The sequence below is a fragment of the Netta rufina genome (genome assembly GCF_964035555.1).
Source record: "Netta rufina genome assembly, chromosome: 3".
Lineage (NCBI taxonomy): Eukaryota > Metazoa > Chordata > Aves > Anseriformes > Anatidae > Netta > Netta rufina.
The window spans coordinates 119,731,391-119,758,654 of record NC_140125.1 but is presented as its reverse complement, the minus strand read 5'-3'; the positions used below and the strand labels follow the sequence as shown (position 1 = coordinate 119,758,654).

The following is a 27,264-nucleotide window of genomic DNA, read 5'->3' as shown; positions in this document are numbered from 1 at the left end:
GCTCGGTTTCCTCTGCTGCTCTGCCCATCGCTGCCTGCACAGGGGAGATACGACAGCAGCCTCACGCCCACTTGAGGAGTAATTCTGTAAATTAAGGGATTTTGGGGTGTTGGGGGAAATATTTTAGGTAGCAGATCCATTTCCTGGGCTCAGGAGGTAAGGGAAAGTCTGCCATGTGAGAGGGGGCAGTGACTGGGAGCCCAGCACTTCTGCCTCGTGCTTGGCTGGGTTTTAAAATTCCCTTTTAGGAGATTCCCTTTTAGGAGCTGTGGCCGATGACTTCGACATTTTGCCTCCGTTTCCATCTTTAAGCAGTTCCTGCACCTACGGAGGTGGTTGGGAGACTCAGTGACTGGTTTCACAGCCCTCTGAAGAATATATAACAGCTCCGTGGCTATTAATGCTACGGCTTACTACGAGATTTTTTTTACAGCTGAGTTTAGATAACGCCAGGAGAGAGCCCCAGAAGGCTGAAACGGGCATCACTTCGCTGCTCTCACCTCACCTGCTCCATCCAGGTGATGGCAGGGGTTGTCTGCCCCCGAAACCTGGCTCCTGGGTTGCAGCAGGAGCCTCCCCTCTCCTTTGCTCCTGGTACACGTCTTCCCCTGGCCCCCTGCCACGGCGTCGGCCAAGTTGAAATCTGGCTCTGGGCTTTTGGCTCCCTTCCTTCTCCGTGTTTTCAATTTTGTTGGCTTTAACAGATCCCGGTGGCATCTTTTTATGATGCGCTGTATTCAGCTTCTTCTATTGCTTCCAGTACAGGAACGCTCCTGAAGTTCAACCTATTTTTTTAATTTAAAAAAAGAAAAAAGACAAAATGTAGTATTGTTCTGTTACGCTGGGAGAGAGGATTTTTCTTATTCTTGAGCTGGACTCGATGGTCCTTCTGGGTCCCTTCCAACCCGGAATATTCTGATTTTGTAGTCTTTAAATTGGAATGAATTTAAAACCCCACACAGGGGTTTTGGTGGAACATTGCTGTAGCTGGGAGAGCAAATCACTGTTTTTTCTTGCTCTCCTGGGAGCTGGAATTGGCATTGATTAAACACACGCATTGCCACCTGTTGGACGATCTCAGAGTTCCTGATGAGCTCCTTGAGTGCCTTGGTCCACAGTCCTGAAAATTCAGCTGCCCAGTGCTCACCAGAGTGCATCAGGTATGGTCTGCGTCCTCTCCAATGCCATGAGTGTGCTTCCACAGGCATTTTCAGCAGGACTAACATCAGCAGAAGCAGTCGTGTGCTCCCCTTCCACCTCTGCTCACTGCTGTTGCTCTTCTTTCCATCTGCTCAGGACACAGGCAGTGGGCAAATTGAGCTGTGGGAGCGATCTGGGTTAAAATAAGATGCTCAATGAAAGAGGTTTTGCCACATTCCTTTGACTTCAGGACCATCTCCTCCTTTGCATGAGAATAGAAATTAATTTCGTTTCAAGCTCTGGAAACCTGAAGACATGCTGAATAGATAAAATTAGTTCTATATATAGGCTGCAGCATTCCTTTGTACAACGGAACAGTTTGTTTTCATTTAAACCATGCATTCAGCACATTTAGCTTAATTTTATTTAACTACAAATTTTACATGCCGTCTTCCTACACTCTAATTGTTGTTTTTTTTTATTTGCGGCATAAATCCTAAGTGCAATTAAAAAGTCGGGCTAGTCATTAAGAAACTTCATTTGCCATTTTTAAGAAACTTCATTTCCCGTTTTTAACATAAAACGAGTGAACCTGCATAGTTTATTAATTTATACAAATGCCCAGCTGAGAAAGTAGGACAGCTCTCCAGTTAGCCGAAGGCCTGATTTACGGAGCAATAGCCCTTTGTTGTTCTTTTCCAGCAAAAGGCAGGAAAAAAAAAAAAAAAAAGACTAAAAATACAAAGCAAGACAGTTTAAATCAATCATTTAGAAGCAAACTATTTTCTGTGTTTTGCATCAATAAATCCTACAGTCACAGGAGAAAAGGTAGGGTGGTTGAAAAAGGATTGTCGGGCAAGTTAGCGGCGGTGATCCTCAAGGTCTGGTCCTAAGACGGCTGTTAATTAATGTATTAATAAATGGAATAGGAGAAACTAATGGTATTTGGAGAGGTCATAAAAATAGGAAAAATGGGATATAGCATGAAAGGAATTAATGAGTTCAGGGCTGTTTGTGTGAAGGGAACATAGTGCAAGCTCGGATGCAATGTAGGGTTTCCTATATTGGAACTGGACCATATAGGACAGGATTTTTATAGGGTAAGCGATGTACTGATGCCATAGATACATACCAGGGTCATGTTTGTCATCAAAATTTCCACTAGGGACAATGAAATGTGAAGGCCGCTGCAGAAGGTGTTAGTGAGGTATTGTTTAAAATGTATTCTGCACTCCTTGGTCATGCAGGGGAGTGCCTGGAGTTGTACGAGGTGCAGGGGCGGGTGTCTGCTGGAAATGATCCGGAGAACAGAGCAGCTGCTTCACAACCCCCTTAGAGGAGCCGGGATGGCAAGCCAGTGACAAAAAAAGGCAGAGAAAAATGATATTCCTTCTCTATAAATACACTGCTGTAAACGCCAGGGAGGGAGAAGAGTTCTTTAAGTTAAATGACAATTCGGGCACAAGAACAAACAGCTCAGAATGTGTTAAAGCTGGAAATGAGCAGAATGCCTCAACCCAAGTGAGGCTCTTGAATAGCCTCCTGATGGGAATTGTGTAACGGGGCTAAAAACCTGATTGCTGCGAAGATGGAGCCTGATAAATGTATTAATGGCATTCTGCAATGACGATGACTTCAGCATTAAGGGACCAGGCTCAGGATTTCCGTCCCCTCTTTTGCAAATATATTTAAGGATCCTGCAGGTGAGAGAGAAAAAAGGAAAAAAAAAAAAAAAAAAACACGTAGAAAGTTTTTCTTTTAAGAAACACTTGCAAAATGATTCAGCTTTGAGTTGGTTTCTCCGTTTCTAATGCACTAAGAATAGCACGGAGTGAGCTGTGGAAAGAAGAAAGCATCCTTTCTGCCCTGCAAAAACGCACAGTTGGCAACCGTTTCCCTATTTTCGTGGTCGATTTTGGCAGCAGGCCTGTCGTGCTTAGATAGATATATATTTCTATATATATTGTCCAATTTAAATCATTTTGGTACCTTATAGTAAGTGTAGGCCTTGAAATAGATTGTGCTTAAAAAGATGACATTTATTATTATTTACCTTTGTAATGATGCTTTCTACAAAACCTGCAGCACTTAGTGCTCGCTGGAGTTTCTTATTGATCTCGCTGTTCTCTTTATTGATCCCCATTTCCCCCCTTTACCAATAATTCCCCAGATTTCTCGCCGCTTTGCTAAAATCCCAATAAATAAGATCAAAACGCCTTTCTGGCCAAAGAGCCCCTTTATTTTATCAAAGGCGAGGAGGTTCCCAGCCACTTCTAGGCTTACAAAGATTTTTAAATTGTAGCTGGGGTGTTGTGCAGACCTGGTTGAAATGCTGCTGTCCTGTGCTGCCGTGGTGCAGCTCATTTATTAAGGGTTGGGGCTTGAGCGTGGCTCTCCCTAATCTCCTGCGTGTTCTCCTGGCATCCCCATGCATGCTTTTTATTCACCTCTTCCATTCAGGATGTAAATGGGAGATGGGTTTTGTTCTTTGGTTTCAAGGCCTGGTTGGAGCCTTTCAGCCATGCAGCTTGGTCAGCTTCACAAACCAGTTAATTACCTCAGCTTCCCTTTGTGGAACCCAAAACCTCGCAGACCCGCTTTGATTTTGCTTAATCCGAACCAATTTGTGGGAAGGAGGCTTGAATTGAGTGATCACAAGCAGCTCTTATTATCACAGCCTCACTATTTGCCAGAAGGCCGCGGCAGCATCACCTCCTGTTTGTTCAGCGCCTATTTTGTGGGGAAATCTGGCAGCTCTTCCATCCAGGGCTCGCCGGGCCCCGCTGTTAGTATTTGTTCTTCCTTCTATATCTGGAATTTAAGGCTCTCTTATCAACCAGTTCCTAGGAGAATTTCTTTCTCGTTGTTTTAAAAGGCTCTCTGCACACAGCCAAACCTGACGGTGGGGTCTCCAGCAGACCTCTAACCCAGCAGACAGCCTTTTCCAGCCTTTTCCCCCAGTGACTTTAATCCGGACTGATCGTTTCATGCATGCTATCGCTTTGGATTTCCAGCAATCGCAGATGATTCACTCAGCTGCAGAGTGTTGTCCCCAAAGATTATTGAAGCAGAGTTTTGGGATCGCACATTTCAGGGTTACATGTGCAGCGTGCGCACTCGGGTCTGGCTTTGCTTCAGGGTCTTGAGGTGTTTTTTTGTGTGTTTTTCACCATGTGGATGTGCTTAGCAACCTTCTTTACCATATTCTGACTATAATTTCTAACAGATCTTTTTCTCACGGTGATGTAGGAATCATCTCACGGTGATGGAGTATTATCTCCAGTTTCCACTGTGGCAGCTGAACCCAGGGACAAATGAAGCAGCTGGCTTAAGCGGAGTCTGGGCTCTTGGAGCTTTCTGCCTCTTGAAATACTCTGGGCAATCTGGCAGCTTGTCAAAGCCCCTCAAATCGTGCGGGCTCGAGGTTGAGCTGAAGTGCTGGAAACTCGTGGCCTCGAGTCTGGTTGTCTGGTGGAACAGAGCACGCGCTCAAAATGATGCTTTTGTACTCCACCGAGGAGGGGCTGAGCGGCTTGTTGTGCAGTCGCTTTTAATTTGAGTTTAAATACTGCTGAATGCTTAATTAAAAAAGTGCTTTTGGTAGACAAGGGCGTAATGCACAAGCTCCGCTGCAGCTACAGCGTGTAGGTGGTTAGGGATTCTGCTAGATACAAATGAAACGATTGCTTCTTGTTAAGTCCCGTTTAAATATAGTTCAAATTACGGAATATTTAGTAGAACAGAATAAGCCGTGGCTTGCCAGCTTTTTCATACCAGTAGTTAACCAGATGCCTTCTGTATTTATAACCTCGCCATCTGTTCCAGGGTGGAGTTTGGGGGTAGTCTAGGTATTTGGATGTGTCTTCTTTCTTGGGTGTCTCGGGAAAACTTCAAAGCATCTGTTGTGAGATGAAGGGAAGCACGGTTAGCTGTGGTGGTTAAGGAATTCACGGGAATTCTACAGAAATGAGGCAGAGTCCTTGGCACAGCAGGGCTCAGGCGGTGGAGGAGCCTTGACCAAGGAGGCAGCACTGGGATCGTGTCACAGTCGTAGCTGAGATCCAGCAAGGTCTTTGCTTGGCTGTCACCAGACCGGGTTGCTGCTTCCTGCTTCGAAGCCCCTCTTTATTAATAATCACTGAAATCTCCAGGAGCATTGTGATATGAACATCTCTTAACGTGCTTTTTCAAAATTTCTGTAGATAAATTTGATTTAGATACATCTTCAATATATCTATTTTTTTTTTGATTCTGGGTGACTCATCTATTTCTTTTGGATTGATAGAGCTAAGTCTAGATAAAAAGAGAAACAAGCATAGCATATTCAGGCAAATTTTCTCTCCCTGCTGCACATCCCATGAGGGCCGAGGTGCGGATGGGAGAGGAACAACCCTTTGCAGGACAGGTAAAGGAGCTCAGCAGGTTATTTAGTCTTGGAGTTTAGTACAAATTTAGTCTAGGAGTTATTCAGTACAAAAAACTACCGTGCCATGAGCCAACTTGCTTGCGTGGAGCACCTCTCTGTTCTCTGGGTGCCACCATCAAACAACTGGCTCGTAATTCACCTGGCTGGGCTTGATTCACACTCTCTGACTCAGTCGTGACTCCGTATGACTCAAAGCATTTCATTTTTTCAGATAGCCGTAAAAAAAAAAAAAAAGGCAAGGGAAATCAGGTCCACAAAATTGCTGTGGAATTGCTGTGAGTGGTTATGGGCACGTGGGGCAGGAAGACAACACCCTCAGCCTTCACCCTCACACACCATCGAGCTCCACCACAGCCTGGAGGGAATCATCATGTGGAATTTGGTTTGCCAGTAGGTTTGGGGATGGGCAAACCCACGTTTTGGTCAATAAACTACTTGTGAGAAATACTCACCCAGTGCTAGTAACAGCTTTCCGTCGCTAATGATCTGGGCCACACTGGGGGAGGAGGGAAGGCTGCATGTCTCATTACCCATCCTCTGAGCCATCTGGGCTCTCACGGTTTGTTTGTAACCAGCGTCCTAATCTCTCCTAACTTCATTGTTGCCGAAATGTGAAAATTGCCCTTTTAGGCCTCGTGGTTCTCGTGAAGCTAAGAACACAGCGTGGTTATGTATGGGTTTCCAAACAAAGCATAATGCAGTCATTTAATGAATTTATCTACAAGTGTTTGCTCTTAATAAAATGTGTGGCAGTGCAACTCGACATACTCTGAGTGTGATATTACACCCTAAAACAAAACCTTCTACCCCATTTCTCGCCTCAATTTTTCTTTCCTTCAAATGGTTATGTAAAACGGGCCTTTATTAAAAAGGTGACGGACATTTCTTTTCCTCACACCTTTTTACTACCCGGCAGTGTCCTCTAGCACCCCAGCATCTTGCTGAAAGCTTTCCCTGCTTTTATAGACTTAACTTTCCCCTTCCCTCATAATCTGCTTTCCCTGTGCAGGATGCTGAGGGTTTATTGTCCTTGCTCTTTGGTTTCCAGCTGGAGCTGTGCTGGGTCCAAGCCTGCATTAGTATTTGGGAGGAAAAAGTCTTTGCACTTCATGTCCATGTGTCCATTCTTATGCTAATTGTTCCTTTTCCACTATTATTGATTACTATTCCAGTGTTATTCCGGTTATTGCTTAGTTTCCATACATCCTCTAGCCCTTTGCTTTATGCCCAGCAGTAGGGTGTGTTGTTGAAGTACTTCTTGTGCCCATGGGGTCTTCAACGTGCTTTATTTAAGCGTTGCCTACCCCAAAATGCAGCTACTTAGGCTGCAAAGCCTGGCAGCTGCTCCAGCAGCATGAGCAGGACCAGGCCACTACTTTTAGGACATAAAGTAAGGGGGAAAAAAAATCTGTATCCACTAAAAAACTGCAGGGAGATTGTAAATCATCAGAATGGGACTAACTAATCTGGAGTTTGGCCAATATTCCAGATTAACATTTCCTCTCGTGTGAAGCGTGCCGTGGGTTATCTGATGGACAAAAGGGGACAGAAGCTCAGCAGGCTTGAAAATTTAGGTTTGGTGTGTAGGTGTAGCTGTTGCATAGGGGCTGAGAGATGTTTCTTATACCTCCAGCACCCTGGGGGCTAACAGGAGACTGAATCCTGTGAAATCTCATGGGAATGTCTGAGGTGAAGAGTGCAGCCTAAATCCACAAAACGCGTGAAATCCACAGATGGTCAGGCTTTGGGGCTGTCTCCTGTGGAAGGGAGGAGAAAGAAGTTTATAAAAAGATTTACCAAAAGGCCCATAAGTAGGGAAAAGATGAAAGTTCAGGGTCCTCCCCTCCGACTGTTGTTCTCTTAAGGATCAACGGATGTTTTTCTGAGGTTTATTCCAGGCCATGGAAGCGTGCCACGGACCTGTGTGTTGGCTGGCTCTGAAACTCCTTAATACCTGCTTGAAACGACTCGATTGTAATTTATAGCACAGAGGGAACATTGGTGTGTTGGATGTGAGAACCACGAGTGGGATGAGAGGGAATTTGGTAAAGGGAAAGAGGTCAAGTGGGGACTATTCAGATAGAGAAAAGGAGGCCACAAAGGAGTGGTGGCATCCACTGCATTACATTGCAACTGCCAGCTGTAGAGCTACTTAAAAGGTAACACAAGGGAGATTCCCAGCAATGAAATCATACACAGGTGTCTAAATAAGTTGTTCTGTGAGCAGAGGGACTAATGAAGCTGTTTTTCCTTAGATTTTGGCTTTTGTCTTCAGCCTCTGACAGCCAGCATTTCTTCCCTCTCCTGGGGTGCGTGCCAGCACGGACCCTCACCGCATTTCCTCTGCTAGGAAAGGAGTCATGCAACTTATATTTGTTTAAATTTTTATTCATCGCAGCTTACAGACTGCCCATTCGGATCCATTTCCGAGGTAACACCTTATGTGTGCTCTTGGATACGGCGTATGAGCAGGCTGTAAGAAAACAAAAGCCCTGATAGCAGAAAGGGTGGGAAATGAGGATGTTTGAACATGATAATACTTCTGTTGGGATACGCGTAAGGCAGCTGAAGAGTTTTGGCTCGATGGGAGGGAAGCAGAAAACTCCTCTTTTATACTGAGCTCCTGTTGCCTTGGAATAAGAAGGGGTTAGTACACGGAGAAGGGGTTTAAATCTGAAGCTGCCTACATCGATGTAATGTGCAGCAGCCTTGAGGCTGCTTTGCAAGAAGGATTTGCCGTGCTGGCTGCTGTTCCTGAGAGCTTGTTTCCTTTTGGGAGCTGGGATAAGAATTAGTCTCTCGCCTTGTGTCCTGACATGGCTGTGTCCAGCAATTTGGGTGATAACCTTGCCTTTATACTGGGCAATGCCTTAATCATCCATCTTCTTTTTCCTGGAATATATAAAATATTGTTTGTGAGATCCTTTCAACGTGCACTACCTATGCCCGCCCTTCTGTTTGTTGAGATTTCCTTTTGTATTCTTTAACAACAGGTAGACCTGCTCTCCCCCTCACCCCCCACTGTTTTTTCATCTTGGTAGAAAAGTTAGTTTCTTTACACATGTGTTAAATGACTGTTAAAAAGTGCAGAGCAGTGGAAAAGTGGTTCCTTGCAGCTTTCAAGTGCTCATGTTTTATTAAAGCTGAGATTCCTGGAGACACACTACAGTTGCCACCCTACGCGCTCCTATGGAGATAAAAACCTTGTTTTTTCTGTCACGTTCTTTAGTCCCCCAAAAGTTGTCAGTTTGGGTGCTTTGGGGGGAGACATGATTCCAACAGATAGGGTTGCCTCTCAAGGGGCCCTAATATAAGTGCAGAATTAAAGTGCATAAAATAATAAAAAGTACTGAAGCTCAGTTTGGCTTGGTTTTCTTGTAAAATGATAACTGGCACCATCACTTGCCTTTTTTCTTCCCTTTATTTCCTCACTGTTTTTTTATATTTATATTTTTCTAATTCTTTTGCTTCAGTCACCATCTTTTGGTGTGTTTGGTACTTGTCAGCCTACATTTTACATAGCTGCTCTTACTTCACAGCGTTAATGCTGCTGTCAGTGTAAATGCTGTTTAGTCAGAAAAGAAAGGTTAAAACCACGAATGACGTTTTATACCACCACAGTCTTTAAACCTCTTTTGTCCAGATTGAGTCATAATCTGCGATATTAATACAAACTGTCCAGATTGGCCCTTGATGTAATGAAGTAATGATGTAATGAAGTGAAATGGGTGGTGATGGTGTAGTACCAGTAAGCAGGGTGTGCAATCACTTTTACGTCTCTGTATCAGCATCCCAGCATATACGTATTTTCATGGTCCTTTTTACCAGAAACCATCAGAATATCTCTCCAGGGGGTTGATGGCAACCTTTGCAGTCCCAGCAGAGGGTTTGACCATAGAGCTGAGGGGTGACTGAGCTCCATGGGTGCCTCATAGGGGTGCTGGGGCACAACTGGTGGCTACTGGGGCACAACTGGTGATTGCTGGGAAGCAGCTGGGGGCTAATGGAGCAAAACTGGAGGCTGCTGGGGCATGATTGGGGGCTACTGGGGCTTAGCTGGTGGCTATACTGGGGTACAATGGGTAGCTGCTGGGGCATGATTGGGGGCTGCTGGTGCACAACTGGTGGCTACTGGGGCACAACTGGAAGTTTTTGGGGCACAACTGGTGACTACTGGGGTACAATGGGTGGCTGCTGAGGCATGATGGTGGCTCCTGGTGCACAGCTGGTGGCTACTTGGGTACAATGGGTGGCTACTGGGGCACAACTTGGGGCTTGTGAGGTACAATGGGGGGCTACTGGGACACAGCTGGTGGCTATACTGGCGTACAATGGGTAGCTGCTGGGGCATGATTGGGGCTCCTGGGGCACAACTGGAAGGTTTTGGGGCACAACTGGTGACTACTGGGGTACAATGGGTAGCTGCTGATGCAAAACTGGGGGCTGCTGGAGCATGACTGGGGGCTGCTGAGGCATGATTGGTGGCTACTGGGGCACAGTTGGGGGTTACCAGAGCAGAACTGGGAGTTGCTGGGGCACAACTGGTGGCTACTGGGGCACAGCTGGTGGCTACTTGGGTGCAATGGGTGGCTACTGGGGCAAAACTGAAGGCTGCTGGAGAATGATTGGGGGCTGCTGGGGCATGTTTGGGGACTGCTGGCACACAACTGGTGGCTACTGGAGTACAATGGGTAGCTGCTGGGGCACAACTGGTGGCTACTGGGGCACAGCTGGTGGCTACTTGGGTGCAACGGGTGGCTACTGGGGCAGAAGTGTGGGTTACCAGGGCACATCTGGGTGTTACTGGAGCACAACTTTGAACTACTGGGGCACAACTGGGATAACTGGGGCTTAACTGGGACCGCGCCAATCGCTGACAGGACCCGGCTCGCTGACGGGACCCCGTCCCCTCACGGCGTCCCCTCGCGCCCACCTTTAGGCGGGAAAAGCGGGAGTGCGCAGCGCGCATGCGCAGCGGCCGGCGCCCACCTCGGGGCAGGAGGGGGAGGCGCCGCCCCGCCCCCCTCCACCATTTAAAGGGCCAGCGCTCCGCCTCGGCCGGCCGCCCCGCTCGGCGCCGGCAGCGGGCGGCTGTGGAGCAAGCGGGAGCCCTCCGGCCTCGGGCACTTCGCCTCGTGACGGAGCAGAGCTGGGACGCTTCGGCAATTCTCGGTAGTTTCCGTAGCGGCTCCCCTCCCCTCTTCCTTCGCGTTCCTCGCTCCCCTAAAGCCCTTCGGCAAGTTCCGTCAGCGCTTCGGCTCTTTCCGCCCGCCCTTCGGCTCCGCTCGTGAAGTTCCGCCGCCGCTTCGGCAACTTCCGCCGGTCCGGTCGGAAATGGCCGAAGACGTGAGGGAGCCGGCGGTCTAAAGGGGGAGAAGCCCGGCCGGCTGCTCGGAACGAACCAACTGCGCGCCGGCGGCGGGGGGGGCTGGGGGGGGGAGCAGGGCAGGGCAAAGCGGGGGTAAAGCGAGGCAGGGGCCGCGGCTCCCCCCCCACCCCCGCCGGTCCCGAGGTTCCGCCGGGAGGGCGCCGAGAGGTAGGCTGGACCGTACCACGGACCGGGGGGCGGGGGGGTGCCGAGCCCCCCCTCCATGGCGGGGCAGGGGGTGTGAGGGGAGTGGTACAGTCCGGGGGCACGGTCCCTCAGGGCTTTATTTTTTTTGGGGGGGGTATCCTTGTGGTGTTTTTTTTAATTATTTCTACATTTTATTTCTCCAGCTGTTCTCCCCTAAAACGTAGGGGTCTCTCCCTAATAAAATTTCCCCTCAAATAGTGGAATTAAACAAAATTAGTGGGATTAAACTGTGTTAACGCGTTATCGCTGCCTGCCACCCAGTTGTGCTGGTCCCTGAGGAAACAGTTTTGTCTGAAGGGGCCAGAAATGGTTAAATTTGTATTAAAGGTTCACTAAAACACCGTGTCCTTCAGAGGGGTGCTGCCCCGCTGCCACCCTGTCAAAATTCGGGCTCCTGTTGCTTCTGCCCTCTGGTAGCTCGTGTGGCCTCATCGCCTCGTTTGGCTTTAAAACTGCTGCTTTCTGTGCTGTGAGGCTTATTTAATCTGTAAAAACAGAGATTAAATAAGTCTGTTTCCCGAAGCGGGTGTCACATGCAGGCGGCTCTCTGTTTTCAGGGGGGAGAAATCTGCGTGTGCGGGGTGCCAGCGCCTATCACAGGCATCGCAGGCGTGTTTTGATCGGCATTTGTCATGTATCTGAGGTAAAGTGTCACATGGAACGTGTTTTGTGCCTTGTCACGCCTCATCAAGCGATGAATAATCCTAAATCCTCCTTCTATCAGTCACAAATGGACTGCAGGCTGGTTACGTGGTGGTGGGAAACGTGTTTTCCCCTCACAAATCCCCTACCCTCAGTGAAGGCTCCTGGTGTTACGTGTGGCTGTACCCACGTTCAGTTACGACTTTGTGATATCTTTTATTTTCAGCTTTTTATGTCCAGAAATCAGGCTTTACATGGGTTCAGTGTTAAGAGATCCCAGAGCAGGGCTAATTGCCTTCATTTGAGCCCGGTACGGCCAAATTCCTCTGGCAGCTCAGCCGTGGCACGGACAGCCCCCGAACTCCTCGCAGCTTTTTTTCTTTTTTTTTTTTTTGCAAAAGGGAAGGGCCAAAATAGTTTCCTGAAGTTCCCTGATTTTGCAAGCAGGGACTGTTAGTTAGCTCTCTTGTTTGTTTGCACGTGAGGACGGCTTTTGGCAGTTGTCAAATCGGAGCAAAAGCAGCAGAAAACAGAACAGAAGAAAAACATGCTTATTTAACCGCTGTCGTTTAGGCTGTTTCTCAACAATAAACTGCAAAATTGGAAGGCTGTTTATGTGCTGCTGAGGTGGGATGGGAAGGATCGTCTTCCTCATGGGTCTCTGGGACTGTTCAGACAAGGATTTACATGGTGTCGATGCGTTCCCAGGGCTTGCTTGCACACGGGGAGCCAGACACCATCTTGAGTCTGTTTTCCACGACTATTAAGTTTTGAAATCCTATGATAATGTTAAATTGTTTAGAGTTTGTCTCATCTGGCTGTGTATTTGTGCTTTTTTCCCCACTCTCACACCCTGTGCTGCCTGATTTTCCTCCTTGCTGTTTGACTGCTGTCCCCCATCCCAGCTGCCTTGCCTGGTTTCCTTCTCCTTCCCACGATCGTTTCACTGGGCTTTAACCCAGGTTGTTTTTTTTTCCTCTTACTTCAACGAATTAATTCTAACCCAGATTGGGATCCTTATGTCCTAACCACCTAGCAAGCAAAATAAGTGCGGTTTTTATGTTTCCTTGAGAAAAACACAAGTGATATTCACACGCATGCTTAAGGATATGACAATTTAGGACAGGTAGGCATCTCTCTGCTAGTATTCACGTGGGATTTGGGGGATGCAGCTGGGATATCCAGCTGGCTCCTACAACCCATGCTGATGCTGAGGCTGGCCTGAGTATGCCTGCAGAGCTGTGCTTGCAATTTAGATGTATCCTCAAAAGCAAAACCCACAGTTTTTTCTCCTTGGAGAAGGCTTTAAAGCCCTGTTTATTGGTGATTGCTGTGCTTGGGTCGGCTCCTGCAGCCTAGACATCTGATCCTCGGATGCAAATCAGGTGGATGTTGCCTGAGAAGAGGTGCAAAGGCAGTTTGAGGTTTTGGGGCTTGGTAGGAAGGACGAGGACAGGAGAATACAAAGCTCCGTGGCTCACAGCTCATAAATCCCTGCGTTGCCCGGGTTGCTGGCCAACCAGGTAAATTGATGCCAGTACACAGCAGCTGCAGGCCCGGTTTTGAAGAGCAAATTGAACTCCCATTTTTTTTCTTAAATCATCACTATTAGTTAATTGCTGCCTGCTACCAGCAAGAGCAGTTTTAGAGGTCTGACTAATCTGTCACAAACGGTTTTTGAAAGGACATTTTGTACCTTGACTTGCTGGACAATCCCTACAAGATCATTCTAACTATAAAATTCCGATATCTTTCTATTTATTTATTTACTTATTTATAGATAAAGTGCGTAGGTGTGCTGTGCTCCCTCTTCTGGCATTTGCCCCCCCGCCTCGTGGTGACTGGCTCTTGGTTTCTCAAGGCTATGTTGATCTCTGCAGTGAAACTGTGAAATGACCTTTCTCTTGTTGATGAAATCGATTGAAATACAGAGATTTGAGACTCGTAAATCAAGAAAATTAAAGTTTTTTTTGCCCCTTTGGGGGAGGGAACCCTAAGACTCCCACTGGGGACTACAGATTATCTGTTGGTTTGGTGTAAAAGTTCCCTGGGAAACTTGTAAAGTGCTTTTCATTCATCTTAGGACTTCTGCCCAGCCTACCAGTTTCTTTAAAGGTTGCGTGGAGTTGGGTGTGGATGTTTTTTTTTCTGTATTCCTTGCTCTTCCTTCCTCTTCTGTGAGTTTTGACGCATTCAGAAGCTGGCTGTCATTCTTCTACAGATGCAAACGACAGCAGAACGCGGGATTAACCCGTGAACATGGGAAACCCTCTTAGGTTTCTTCTGCCAGAAAAAGCTAAATAACGTTTCCTGCTGTATGGGTAACTCTTCCTTTTCCTTCTGCAGAGTTTCCAGCTGGTTAGCCTTGTTACGTGAAGTGATTCAAAACAATTCCAGGTATTTTCCTGGCAGCGCAGGTAGCCCGCGGATTGATCCCGCTCTTGGTAAGGGTGCTGCTGTGCTCACAAGCTTGTTGTGCCACCAGGCTCTGCAGGCTGAGCTTCGTGCCAGCCCCTTGGTGCTGCAGGAAGGGATTGTGGAGCTACGTGTGTCATCTCTGAACTCCTTCGAAAGCGAATTCGATTTATTTGAACGCCGAAATGTCAGCGAGCAGGGAATAAGTTGTTCCATGCATCTGTTGCCTTCCTTAGGGGATGTTTTATGACAGGTCGAGCACTTTCGAAGTCCAGGCAACTAGATAATGGGTTTGTCTGGCAACTTGGTGTGGAAATGGGGTCCTTTGCTTCTATTAAGGCAATTAAAACCATCAGCACTCTCCGCTACGTACGTGATCCTATCAGCACGTCTCGGTTCTCCGCTGTGAAGGTGTGCTTGGCTTTTCCCTGTCCTCGAGTGCCTCGGGATGAAATCTGCACGCGTCTTTTTGGCGTTTCTATTCCGGGCAGGAGGAAATCACATCCCAGCTCTGCTCCGTGGGCACGCGGTGGGATCGTGTTGGCGGCGAGCGGAGCCTGCGCGGCGCGGGGCTGCTGCCTGGGAAAGGTTGGCATGGGGAGCGCTGGAGCTTGTGACGAGAGGAGCTGCCAAGCGAGCGGGGGAGCCTCGGAGCCGAGAGCAGAGCTGAAATTCGCAGAGCGGTGGCGTGAGCTGCTCCCTGCATTTCTCTGAAGGGCTCGGGGGAAGTCTAAGCAGAGCTGGCTCGCACTCAGTAAGGAAACTTGCAAGGTTCTGCACGTCAAGAGGCCGAAATCCTGTGGTATCAGCCAAGTAATAACATCAAAGCCACGATGTGTAAGCAGCAGGTGGGCAGGAGACAGGGCAATGTAATCCTTTTCTTCCTCATTTAGAGGGAAGCTGCCGGCCGGAGATAACATGAAGGACAGGCGCCCACCGCCTCCCAGAAATGCGCCGAGCATCTAATAACGTAAGGCAGCCAACAGCGAACACCGTCCTCAGATTATTCGTAAAGATAGCAGTCCCACAGCAGATGGTTTATAAAAAAAAAAACAGCACAAAGCTTTAAAAAAAACAACCCCAAACCGACCATGCGTTGTTTTGGTAAGATATTCCTTTCCTTAGGCGTCTCTCCTGGGAAGAGCTCAGTAAATGAATCCGCCGCACCTTGATTTTCATCTGGGGCTTGAGGAGGAGCCAGCGATGGGCAAAGCAGCCCAGAGATGGCTCTGTTGGGAGGCTGCCACTAATTACCGTGGCGTCGGGCAATTAGCTGGTGTTCAGCGAGTTCTCCAACGAAAACAAGGACGCGGAGGAAGGGAGGAGCTGTCGCTGCGATGGTCTTGAGAGGAAGAATTGAAGCTCCACGTGGTGGATTTTTTGCTGCTCCTACACGGATTGGGACACGGCGCCGTGCTGGTGGAGCAGCTGGGATTTAAGGCACCCCAGGAGCTTGGCTTTTTTTTTTTTTCTTCCACCTCCTGCCCGTGCAACAGGTCCCTGCTTCGTGGGAAACCCCCGAATCGGTACCCTCAGCCACGTGGTGTTGCTGTGAATCTCCGAGCTGGTTACAAAACCCAAGATTTAATGCTAATAGGGATAAAAAGGTTGCAAACTCCTGCCTTTGCTTCCTCACACTTGCCCCCAGGGTCTGCGGGCTTTGTTTTTGCTCCGTGGCAGTGATGAATAAATAGCACCAGGGCTCCTGAAGGCGTCTCAGGGGTGCAGTTAGTTAGGAGCTGGAGCTGGCAGGTATCTCAGGGCTTTGTACACGAGCTGATTTTTCTCCTTCAGGAACCAGACTGCTCTCCCTCCCCAAATATCTTTAAAAAAAATACGAGGGCGATCTTGATTAGAAAGGCTGAGCCACGCAATTAACTTCTTCCTTGACGAAGGAGCTGTCAGGGAAATGTTTTTACATCGTTTGTGTTCCTGAGCTCGCTTTCGGGGTGGAGTTACTCCTGCAGCAAGGCCCAGAGCATCTTTGGGAGCCGTTTCCTAATCCAAACTGCTCCTGTTCTTTCTCTGTTTGCTTTTTCTTTCCTCTTTTAGGCCTGGGGGGAGGTTGCTGGGCACCCTTCCCTGCCTTTTCTCCCCGTCTGCTTGCTGTCTCCATTACCCTGCTGCAGGATATTCCTGTCTCCAGCCTAATCTGGCTCTCCGAAGACCAGAGATGCGAGCACTGGCGGTTCCAGAGGAGGAGACCGCTCGTTTGGGAGGATTTCTGTATTTTTGACGTCCGATGTGCTGAGTTTTGCTGCCCCGAGGCCATGCGGGATGGCTGCCTGGTAGGAGCCAGCCTGTTTCTGTTTCCCAAAAGCCCAAAGAAGAGGCAGAGCAACGAGGAGCTGTCTCTGCTCCTCCTTTTTTCCCTGCTGAAGGGGATCACAGGGGCACCTGCTCCTTTGGGAGGGCAGCACCCGGGTCTGCTTGGCCCCTTTTTCCTAACAGGGAAAAGAAGAAAAGAAGAAAAGAAGAAAATGCCCCATTTTGAAGGCTGCTGAGGGACAGGTGGAAAGGGACGTGGTGGAAAGGTATTTCTTTTCATTGCCTGGTTTCTTATCCCGAGGCCTCCTTGCTCCGACTTCTGCTCTTCTGCGAGGAGAAGTGAAATGAATGAGCTGTTATTTCCCCTACATGGCAAGGAATGTCTTCGTTCTGGTTTCACAGCAGATGAGCTCTGCTTTGGGAGCTGCCTCCTGCAGAAGGAGAGGGAGAAGAAGAGGAAAGGAGCCGTGCCGCAGCCTCCTCGCTTCCAAACACGGCTTTGCTGGTTCCCTGCTGCCCGTACACTTATTGAACCGCCTGCCTGATCCTTGATCTTGTTCCTTGATGCACGGAATAACCAGAGCTCTGAAGATGCTCCAACAGATTGGAAAAAAAAAAAAAGGCACGCGTTGCTTCCAGGATTGCATTTCACTAATTGTTTGCAGTGACCTTTTGGAGTCTCAGGGTGGAAATTTGTTTGCTTCACTGTCTCCCAGAGCAGCTCCTGGCTCTCTGCGTATAGGACAGAATGGAGTTTTTTTGTTATTCTTGTTATTTATTTCTTTTTTAATCACATTCTGACAGCAAAGTCCTTTCCTCCCTGTTCGTTGCGGCTCTGGTTATTTCAAAGAGCAAGCTGTCTTTAACAGCACTTCTGCAGATGGCGTTTTCTGAAACTTTGTGTTTTTTTTCTCGTGGGGATGTTTTTCTTGGAGCCCAAATTGCTTGTTCATTATTCTAAATACTGCTTTTTAACTTTTTTTTTTTTTTTTTTCAACCTATGGAGAAAATTCTCGCTTCGTTCTTGAACGTCTAAAGCTGGGACGATGAAAGGGCTCTGGGTCTTTGTCACCGTTTTTTGCACACTGCTGGCCTTAACTTTGGCAAAAGTGGGCTTTTCATCCTCAAATCTGCCTGGATAGACCTGGAAGTGCTCTGAATTTCCTGCTAAACTCCAGATAAAAGTCTGACACTGCTGGAACTCGCAGTTTAGGTGTGAGCTTCCTTGCTTGCAGGGCTCCTGAGAAGGGTTTGCTGCACCCCCTTCGTTTTGCTGAGCCTCTTAGGAATAAATGATGCTCCTCAAGCTGTGAACACGAGAACAGTTTAGCTTGGAAAAAAAAAATAATCCCCTGCAAACAGACAATGCCTCAGCTCTGCGTTTAAACAGCAGCTAATTTGGCATGGGGTGAGCTGGGTTAAATCCATCAGGGGGTTAAATCTGTCGGGCTTTTAATTCCCAGATTAGAATCCAGGAATTTAGTGGTAGGTGTTTGTCCTCCCTGCTGCTTTTGGGTCTCCTTTCCCCGTTTTGTTCCCAGCCTGTTTGTTTTCCTGGCGTCTGGCCTCTCCTCTCCCGCAATTAAGAACTAAACAAGGAACATCTCCTGTTCACGCATAGTTTATATTTAATTTTATTCTTCCTGTGCACCCTTCTCTGCTGGTGGCAGCTCTGCCCCGAGCAGTTCTTCGGGTCCTCTCCATCAGGAGGAGACTTCTGTGGCTGCTTGTTGAAGAGGGAAGCTTCATCAACGCTTTTTTTCCTCCCGTCTCCCTGTGATGCTCTGCTCGCTGGGACTTTTCGACGCCGACACAATCAGGGGTCGCCCTATTTCTTCGCTCTGTCATCAACCAACGTGACATTTTGGGTGGCTGCAGCAGTTTTTATTCCTCGTGCCTGTGCTGGTGCAGAACTCGGAGTCACGATGATGCTGAGCGTGGTCTGGGGATGTTTCTCTGGCAAGCAATCACTCGGGGAGAGAGATCACATCTGGGGAGAGATCACATCTGGGGAGAGCCCTTGCTGGCTCACAGCATCGATACCTGCTGGGCTGTGCTCGTTTTAAGCAACTGGAGTTTTGGAAGCTCATAAAAACTGCAGAAAGGGATGCGAAGCTGAGCCTGGCCTGCAATTGATGGCTTCTTACTGATTTTTCCCCCGTGGTTTCTGTCAAAAACCAAGAGTAAGAGGAGCAGGAGAGTTCAGTTTGTGGTGAAACTGCCTGATGTGGTTTTAATTTTTATTTGTCATCCTCGCAGGCTTGGCTTCCTCCTGTTTCCATCACCTTCCCCCTCTTTGGCCTTATTTTCATAGATTTCCTCTTTCTCTGAATTTTTCCCGTTCTCTGCCAGCTGTGGAGCACCAGAGAAGGCAGCAGAAGGTCCTGCCCTTCCCTCACCCCTCTTTTGACAAGAGATACCCCATTAAAAGAGCTGTGTGGTTACCTAGGGGCCAGCGTTTATTCCCCAGACCCCAAGCAGCGTGTCCTGCTGCCTCACCCTTTGCTGCATCTCCTCTTGCGGGCACGATGCGCTGAATTTAATAAAAATAAATAAATTGTGGTCCTTGCAAAGTCAAATATTGACTGATTTGGCTGAAATGCGTGGTGGAGGACCAGCTTGGCTTGCACGTGGGTGCAGGCAGCTTCGTTGTGGTTGGGTGGTAAGGAAATGGAGATGCTGCCTTGAACCCTTCTCAAGGGGAAGGAAGAGGAGCCCCAGGCTCCTGGTGGCAGTAAGGAAAGTTGGAGGTGGTTAGAAAACGTGTTATTTGAGGATCTGATTAAAAACTCTGACTAACGAATGAGGTCATGAGACAAAATCGGGGAGAAGCTGTTAATTGTGCATCATTAAGGATGTCTTGAAACGATCTCCCGTGCTCTGGTCCGCTGCCATGCCCCTGGGATGATCTCAATCTGTTGGAAGTGAGAGCCGAAAATAAAAAAGAGGCTGGCTGGGGTTTCTGCAGAGATCAGCAGCACGGCGCAGGGATCTGCTGGCGTCGTTTCTTCCATGGCAGCTTCTTTCTCCTGTCCTGCACGGGCAGCTCCAGGTGTTTTGGGATATCTCAGCCTCGGCCCTTGGCTTTTTTTTGTGTGTTTGGAGCCTCCGTGGGTCAGCATGTAACTGTCACGCTGAAATTTAATGCGATTAATTCTCTATTTAACTCAGGGAGGTCGTGGCGTTAGGTTAGGAAATGTTTTGATAACCTTGAAGGTGTCGTAAGCTGGAGGAGAGAGGCTTTGTGGTCCCTCTCTCCTAGCTGTGGGGTGCACCAGGTTGGGAAGCGATCGGATTGAGAGCAACCAAATAAAAAAGCTGAGCTGTAACCGTGGTTTGCTGTGTGCCACACCGTGTTTTTTACAGGGACAAGGGAGAGCAGAGATCACGGGAGAGTGAGGAAGTCCTGCAGGCACACCCTGACATCTTGGTTTGAAGAACTAAGAGCTAATGAACTCGTGGTATTAATCTTTCTGTATTTTTTTTAAGCAGTTAGGGTGAGGCCAGCATTGGAACGGGAGACAAAAGGAGCCTTCTTCCTCCTCAGAAGAAGGAAGGAGTGATGTGATCTCTGGATTCGATTCCCCCATTTGGCAGCAGGTCAGGGGTTGCAGCACATCTCTGGAGATTTAGGGGAGAGGCATGGTTTGGTGGTGCAAATATCCGTGAAGGAAACTGAAGGGCTTTTCCCCAACCCCCTAACCCTGGAGAAGCCAGCCAGTTGGTGCAGGTAGGATGGGGAGAAGTCTTGGTACCAAGGGGGATTTATCCCAAAACACCAACCACCAAAGCTTTTCCCAGTGATTTTTGTCTCCCTGGGCAGATTTTTTGTTTTCACTCTCTCACTTGAGCCTGGAGCACACAAAGCAAACCCTCCAAGCCCGTGAAGGGGGTTTTGTGGAGGAATAAAGCTTCTTGTCAGCCGCGGTGTTCAGACCCTTGGGAAACCGTGACCATTGTCTGGGCTATTATTGCTTCAGAAAAGCTTGGCGTTTCCTCATTCAGGGTCTTGCAAATCTGCTCCTGTGCTCTTAAAAATAACCCAGCGTGAGCCTGCGATCGGCAGCATTCAGAAGAAATTCTTCAGCCCTTTAAAAGTGAAGGGAGGGGAGCAAAGCCCTCCTCAAAGTGCTTTTACTTGCTGGCAAAGAGGGACTGTGGCTACCCGGAGGAGGCGCGGTGGGGCTCAGCTCCCCTCCGACGAGGGTTTTTTGGCCCCCAGCAGGTTTGAGGTGCGGCCGTGGCCCTTTGGGGAGCACCCCCAGGCAGGTGGGTGCGTGGTTGCTTGCTGCTGGCGGCTGCATTTTGCTTTCTGGGGCTGTTTCGGGAAGGGTGACTTGTGCAGATCGAAATCCAGGCAGGGCAGTGCTCGGGGTGCTGCTCCTGCAGGCTCCCTGCTGGTTTTTTGGGGTGCTGCAGGATCTTTTGGGTGGCTGGCGGGGACAGAAACGGAGCCAGCAGACATCACACAGAGGGACTTTGGGAACCAGGAGGAGCAGGATGGGTGCTGCAGGCAGGGGCACGGTGAGCTGGGGGCTCTGCTCTTCGTGCTCTGAGGTTATAACCCTGCACGGAAACCCTTGGACCGTTTTGCCAACCCATTTTTTTAGTCCCGTTTCATCAAGTGGTGCAGGCTGCGCTGCGAAAACATTCGGGACAGCAGCTGCTGCCCACGCAGGGCACCGAAATGTGTGTTTAGTGGTCGAGCAGCATGCTTGCTCGGGGCGTGCCGCCTCGTTTCGCTCCGCGCCAGTGTCCGCACGCAGCCTTAGCCGTGGTTTATCGGCGGGGAGGTATCACTGAGGGTAGTAATTTGTGCTTCCTGCAAGCCAGAGGACGGGAATTACCGTTTGCAGGAGGTTTAGAAGGAAGCTGCCTTGTGGAGCTGCAGGTTGCTGGTGGGACGGAGGCTTCAGAGCTTGCTCCTCTCTTTAGTTTGTATCCGTGTGATTAACGAGGTCTGTATGGTAAGAATACAATCGCTTTTCTCCATTTTATTATTTATTTTTGCCACTAGTGTCTAAATATATCTAAGAAAAATGCAGGCCGAGGCTCTTTAATGAGGCAATAAGTCGTTCCTGCTTCCCTTCTGAGGACAAAACCGCCTCACCCACTGGCTTGCTCTTTGTGCGGACTTCTTGCTTTGCATCCCCACGCATCCGTCATAGCCTGAAGGCTGCCACAAAAGGCGGTGGGAAAAGCTCAAACGGGCTGTTTTGGTCTGCTTAAACCTGAACTCTTGTAAGGGAAACCCTCGGCTTTGGTGGGGCAGGCTGAGGGGTTGTGGTGATGGAAAGCGGGGAGAGAAAAGGAGTGCTGAGTGAGTTTAGATGTTACAGAACTTATACTGAAGAACAGGAGCTTCTGGGAAGCACTTCAGAAGTGGAAATAGTTCCAGATTTGTTCCTCCCCTTTGCCAGATTGCAGAATTAGGTGGTTTTGGGGGAGCTTCCACCACCTGCAGGACAATCCGTGTCGCCAGCATCTTGCCCCTCGTGCAGGGAGGATGTAGCGCGGCGGGAGGACGGGTATGTGGGGTCTGGTTTCGATCCTTTCGTCACGGGAGGAACCAGCTCTGCTGCAGGACCAGCTCTGGTTTTCAGGCACGTCGCTGCAGCAGCGTGCTGGGGTTGTGGTTTGACAGCCCGAGTCGGACTGCGAAATCAGATTAAATTTGCATGTGGTGGCTGCGTGTGAAACCCCGGGCGGCTGAGAGCCACGGTCACTGTGGGGCTGCACGGTGGGGATTTTGGGGCTGCGAGGGCCTTTCCTTGAGATCTCGTGCCTCGATGTGGGTCTGTGACCCACTGCTGAGAATCACAGAGCTGTAGGGGTTGGAAGGGACCTGCAGAGACCATCGGGTCCAACCCCCTGCCAAAGCAGTTCCCTAGAGCAGGCTGCCCAGGTAGGTGCCCAGATGGGCCTTAAATGTCTCCAGAGACCCCACAGCCTCCCTGAGCAGCCTGGCCCAGTGCTCCGGCACCCTCACCATGAAGAAATTCTTTCGTGTGTTGGTGCGGAACTGCCTGGGCTCCATTTTGTGGCTGTTTCCCCTTGTCCTGTGTCCACAAACACTGAAAAGAGGTTGGCCAAATCCCTCTGCCTCCCACACTTCAGATATTTGTACACATTGCTGAGATCTCCTCTCAGTCTTCTCTTCTCCAGGCTGAGCAGCCCCAGGTCTCTCTTCCTTTCTTCATAGGGAAGGTGCTCCAGGCCCTTTGCGTGGCCATGCTCAGACGCTCGCTGCACCAGGGCTTGGAGGAAGAGGAGGGAGCCTTAGCGAGTTGTGTTCAAGGCTTGAAAGCCAGCATTTTATCTCAATCCATACAACAACAGCTCCGTGAGTAACTCTTTAACCCTGATGTCTAAACAGCTGTGGGAGGAGTCCACTGAGTCTCCAGAAATGAGAGTTTCTGGGGAAGGTAAGCAGGGTTGTGCTGTTGTAATGCCCTCTTCTGATGGGCAGTCAGACCCTCGTAATCAGATTTAGCCAGGCCACGCGTGACAAGCGGTGCTTTATTTAGCTCTTCACCTGTTTAATGAGTGTGTGTGCAGCCGTGTTAATGAGCTGCAGCCCTCTGAGGACGCCCCCCTCGGGGGTGGTGGTCCTGGTGCTGCTGGTGGCAGGCGGGGGCAGCCCCTCCGAGACCCACTCCTGCACGTTTCTGCGAGCTCGGCTCTCACATTTTTGGCCTCTGGTTTATTAATCCTCTGTGCATTCTGCTTAATTAGCAGCGCCGTTTCTAATAGGAGTTATTTTCGGGTCTGCCATTAGTGCCCCCTTCTCGTCAGCGCCGACAAAGCGCCTCGCGTGCTGTGTTCTCCAGGTGGGTGTCGTGATTCAAGGGTTCTTCAGAAAGGCTTTTGTGCTGTGAGGATGGCTCTCCTTGTGCTGACAGCAGCTCTCTGCAGCTTGGCAAATAAATAAATAACAAATTCCCCTTGTATTAACACGGATGGGACAGAAGAGGAGAGCGCTCTTTGTTTTATTTGTTTTATAATATATTTACAGATACTACTGTGTAAATAATAGGGCTGCAAATGAGAACAGAGCTCTCCTTTGGTTTTTATCCACGTTCACCTTGAATTTTTATCCATGTTCAGGGTGAAAAAGCAGCGCGGGATCAGCAGGTCTCCTGCCCAAGAGGAGGGCCGTTCTCCCAAACGCGTGTGCTCCGTCTCGAGTTGTAAATTTTTGGTCTGTCCCAGAAAGCTCCGGGTTTTGCCATTTGATTGCAATTTGCATTTAGATTGGCTGCCCGAAGGGGAGTCGCCGGCGAGGCTGGCTCGAGCCTCGTGCAGATCCGCCTGCGAGTAGTGGCATTTACATAAAAACCATTAGCTCCGTTATTGATAAACATGAAAGGCATCCGTTTCGTTTAATTTCCTGATGAGGACTCTTTAATCTAAGCACGCAAGAAGGCTGCAGCAGTGCCGTTCCTGCCCCTCAGCCCCTCCTGCTCACCCCTTGTTGCTTCTCGGGATGGTTTCCTTGGGGTTTTTGGGGCTGGGAGAGGTGGAGTCCTCGCTTCTGATATCCAGAAGTAGCCAGTTGTCGTGCTGCACGGTAGGGAATTATTTAATGCCCCTCTTAAGAGGTGTCTCTTTAATTGAAGGGGGATTTAACGTGTCCCTGAAGCGCCATCGGTTTGCGTGCGGCGTGTGTTGACGCATCTCGTGATGGGTTCTGCTTTCCTTTGCATCGTAACTCTGGTCCGTGGGTAATTCCTTGCTTAATCAGAATGGGCTTCAGCACAAACCGAGTGGCTTCCCATGAAGGGGATAAGGTTAAAATTATAAACTTTAAACCTATTAAAGGACCTTCCTTGGTGCGTGCAGGTTATGGCCATCTGAGCCGCCAGGACAGTGCCTCAGGAAGGGAATTCCTGTCCTGGTGGCCACCGAGGAAGCCTTTGTAACATCCTGAGCCCGTGTAATGGTGACCAGTGTGCCTCAGGAGGAGGGATTCACCGTCCCTGTAGTAACTGCTTTTGTGTAGCTGTTGGTGCTACTTTTATATCATTATCTTGCTTTACTCCTGGTTTGGATCAAGTCTGACCTTCTGAGAGCCCCTGGAGGCCACCAGTGCCACAGCTGACTTCAGGCATTGCAGTGTCTCTTGGTTTAGGGCATTTCTGGTTTGGTTTAGGGCATTTCTGGTTTTGTAGGGCATTTCTCGTTTAGGACATGCTCCAACCTTTGCCAGCATTCTCATTTCTCAACCTTGGTGTTGGGGGTGTCTGTTCTGCTTCCTTCCCTTATCAGGCTTCTTGGATTTGTCTCTTTGTCTCTACTTACAGCTTTTCTTCTTCTCTAATAGGATCCAGACAAATGAGCGGGGAGTCGGGCACGGAGGAGAGGCAGATTCTGCTTGATCACCCTTTGCAGTAAGTACCCTGACGTCTCGAGGATGAGATTTGCTGTGCTTAATATTGCCTTAAAACTGCCTTCACGGGGGAGCAGCACTAAATCTACATACTTTGACAACGCTTTCCTACAAATAGCAGCTCCCTTGGCTTTCCTCCTGTTTTGTTTCGAGGGAGGTGGAAGCTGACAGCTCCAGCTCCTTCTATCCGAAGGGGTAAATCTGCCCGCTTTAGTACGTGGTAAGGATGGCAGGCGTTTTCTGAAAGCGAGGGAGAAAATCCGTATTTCATGGGGAATTTTTACACATTAAAATATCTCGCACGCATGCTAATGGGCGGTAATAACGAGCCGGTGCTTTATGAGGTGTCTACAAACATTGTTCAACTTGCTACTGCGAGGGACTCGAGCTAATAAATCCCGGTTAATTGGAACACGTCGGCCCATCTGGTGTGTAGCCAGACTGAAACAGTTAACTGCAAGCCCCTGCAGGCTGAGGACACTCTGCTTTTGGGTACAAAATGCTGGCCCAGGCACAGCAGGTGAGTGTGGGAGCTGCTGTGATTGACCAAGAGGGCTGCACAATTAAATCCGCCGGAACAATCCTAGCAGGCGACTCCCCGAAGGATAACGTGGGATGATGAATTTTAAAAGCTGAAGGTGCTCGTTAACAAAAAGACAAGGAGGAAATCACACGCTTGGAAACCTGAGGGTGTCAGCAGGTTGGTTTCAATAAGTCCTGGGAGCGGGGCGGTCAATTCTGCTTCCTCCTGTGCAGGAAAGGGAAAAAAGAGGCTCTCTAATTTGTGGCTTCTTAACTTTTCCACCTCACATGCAAGATGTCCTTGGTTCAGGTGTTCTCTTCGTTGATTCAGCTCGTTTTACTTCTGGATCCAGGGCACTCTTTCTGCCCTGCTGCTGGGATGTGCCAAACACTGCGGTCGGGGCTGAATACTGAAACTGAAAGTAGCAGAGAGGTCGTGTGAAGAGCAGAGGCTGCTGCTATCGATCAGGGGTGCCATCGTGCCGTGGTCTGCATCGACAGATCTAATCCCAGTGTGTGTCTAGAGTCAGATCTGCTGACTGCAGGAGCTAAAATAAGTCAATACCATCGAATTCTCCTTCTCCTTGCATAGCTTACGAAGAAACACGGAAAGTTGCAGCCTGACAGCTGTGCGATGTGCAGCAGGCCCCAGGGCTGCGTGGGCTTCCCTGAGGGCATCATTTGGCCTGCAGAGCATCTATTACGGCTGGTGTCTTGTGTGGCAGGCTCAGCATTGACCTTCAGAACCTGGAGCACGTTTGTGGGCCTGATGGCTGGAAGAACAAACGTTGGAGACGAGGATTTGAGGTTTGGAGTTTGGGCTGAAGATCGTGATTAATGCAAAAGACTGAGCGTACGAATTTAGGTCAGTAGGAGACAGCTGAGCGAAGGGATCTTCTTGGCAGAGGGATGGAACAGAAGAGTGATAGAAACAAGGTCTGTCTGTGATTGCTGTGGAACAAAATGGAAAAATAACCGGCTTCAAGAGTCTTTAAGCCATTTTATACAAGACTGTAGCACTAAGCTGCTAAATGGGCTGGGGTTGGAGTATAAAAATGCTTTCAACCCCAGCTAAGTACTGGGGGAGGCTGCATTGCTGATCTTCCAGAAGAAGCCGTAGACTTCTGCTGGCTTTATTAGAAACTCAAACCACAGCAAACAAACACCTGAGCCACGGGGAGGCCCGAGGTCTGTCCTGTCTCCAGCAGTGGCTGGTGGAAATGGTCTTTATCTCGTTAATTTATTTAGCTGCAGTTTGAATTGTTTCTATGTTTGCCTCTTCCATGCTGTTCTGGGTTGTGTAGATCCCTGCTATGCCCCTTAGCAGAGATCTCTTCCAGACAAAAGGACCCAAATCTAGTTGGACTGTCCTTGCAGGTGATGTTCCGTGTCTCTGACCATCCTCACTTCTCTTCTGCCCCCTCTCCTCGTGGCACTGACCTCTGGTCCTGGTGCACGTCTGGTTTTCCTCTCAAACCTTCTCCAAGTCCTACTCATTAGTACCTTGAAAGAACCATTAGGTTTCTGAGGGCTCATCCTTTTGTTTCAGTTTGGTGTTTATCACCCTGGAAAAGAAGCCAGAAATCGTGTGTGTTCCACATAACGAGAAGCCATAGATTATTTTTTTTTCTTCTTCTTCTAAAAAGCAGGAGTTTGTGTCTAATCTAAAGGCTTTATCAGAAAAGCTATGAATAAACCTGATGCATTCCAGCACACTGAGTCACTGGGACAATGTAGTATTTAACAAAGAGTCCTGACAGACATTGTGTGGCTTTGTGCTCGAGCTGTCAGCCAGGATATGAGCTGTATCTTTGTATCCTGCAGCAGTTTCGGGAAACTAAATGGCTGCTCGTGTGCGCTGCGTCTTCCAGATGGGGACAAGAAACG

The 27,264-nt window shown here is 48.9% G+C and overlaps 1 protein-coding gene across 4 annotated transcripts in view; it reads left to right on the top strand.

The window, feature by feature from the left end:
* Positions 1-27,264, top strand: part of EXTL3 (exostosin like glycosyltransferase 3) — a 107,483-nt gene that overhangs the window by 7,731 nt on the left and 72,488 nt on the right. For 2 of the 4 annotated variants that reach the window (XM_084284728.1, XM_084284725.1), the window contains exons 1-2: positions 10,903-11,102; positions 24,790-24,856. The gene's annotated coding sequence lies outside the window, so the exon portion shown is untranslated. Of the gene's footprint in view, positions 1-10,632; positions 10,739-10,902; positions 11,103-24,789; positions 24,857-27,264 lie in introns of those variants that run through there. The other 2 variants (XM_084284726.1, XM_084284727.1) reach the window with 2 other exon arrangements.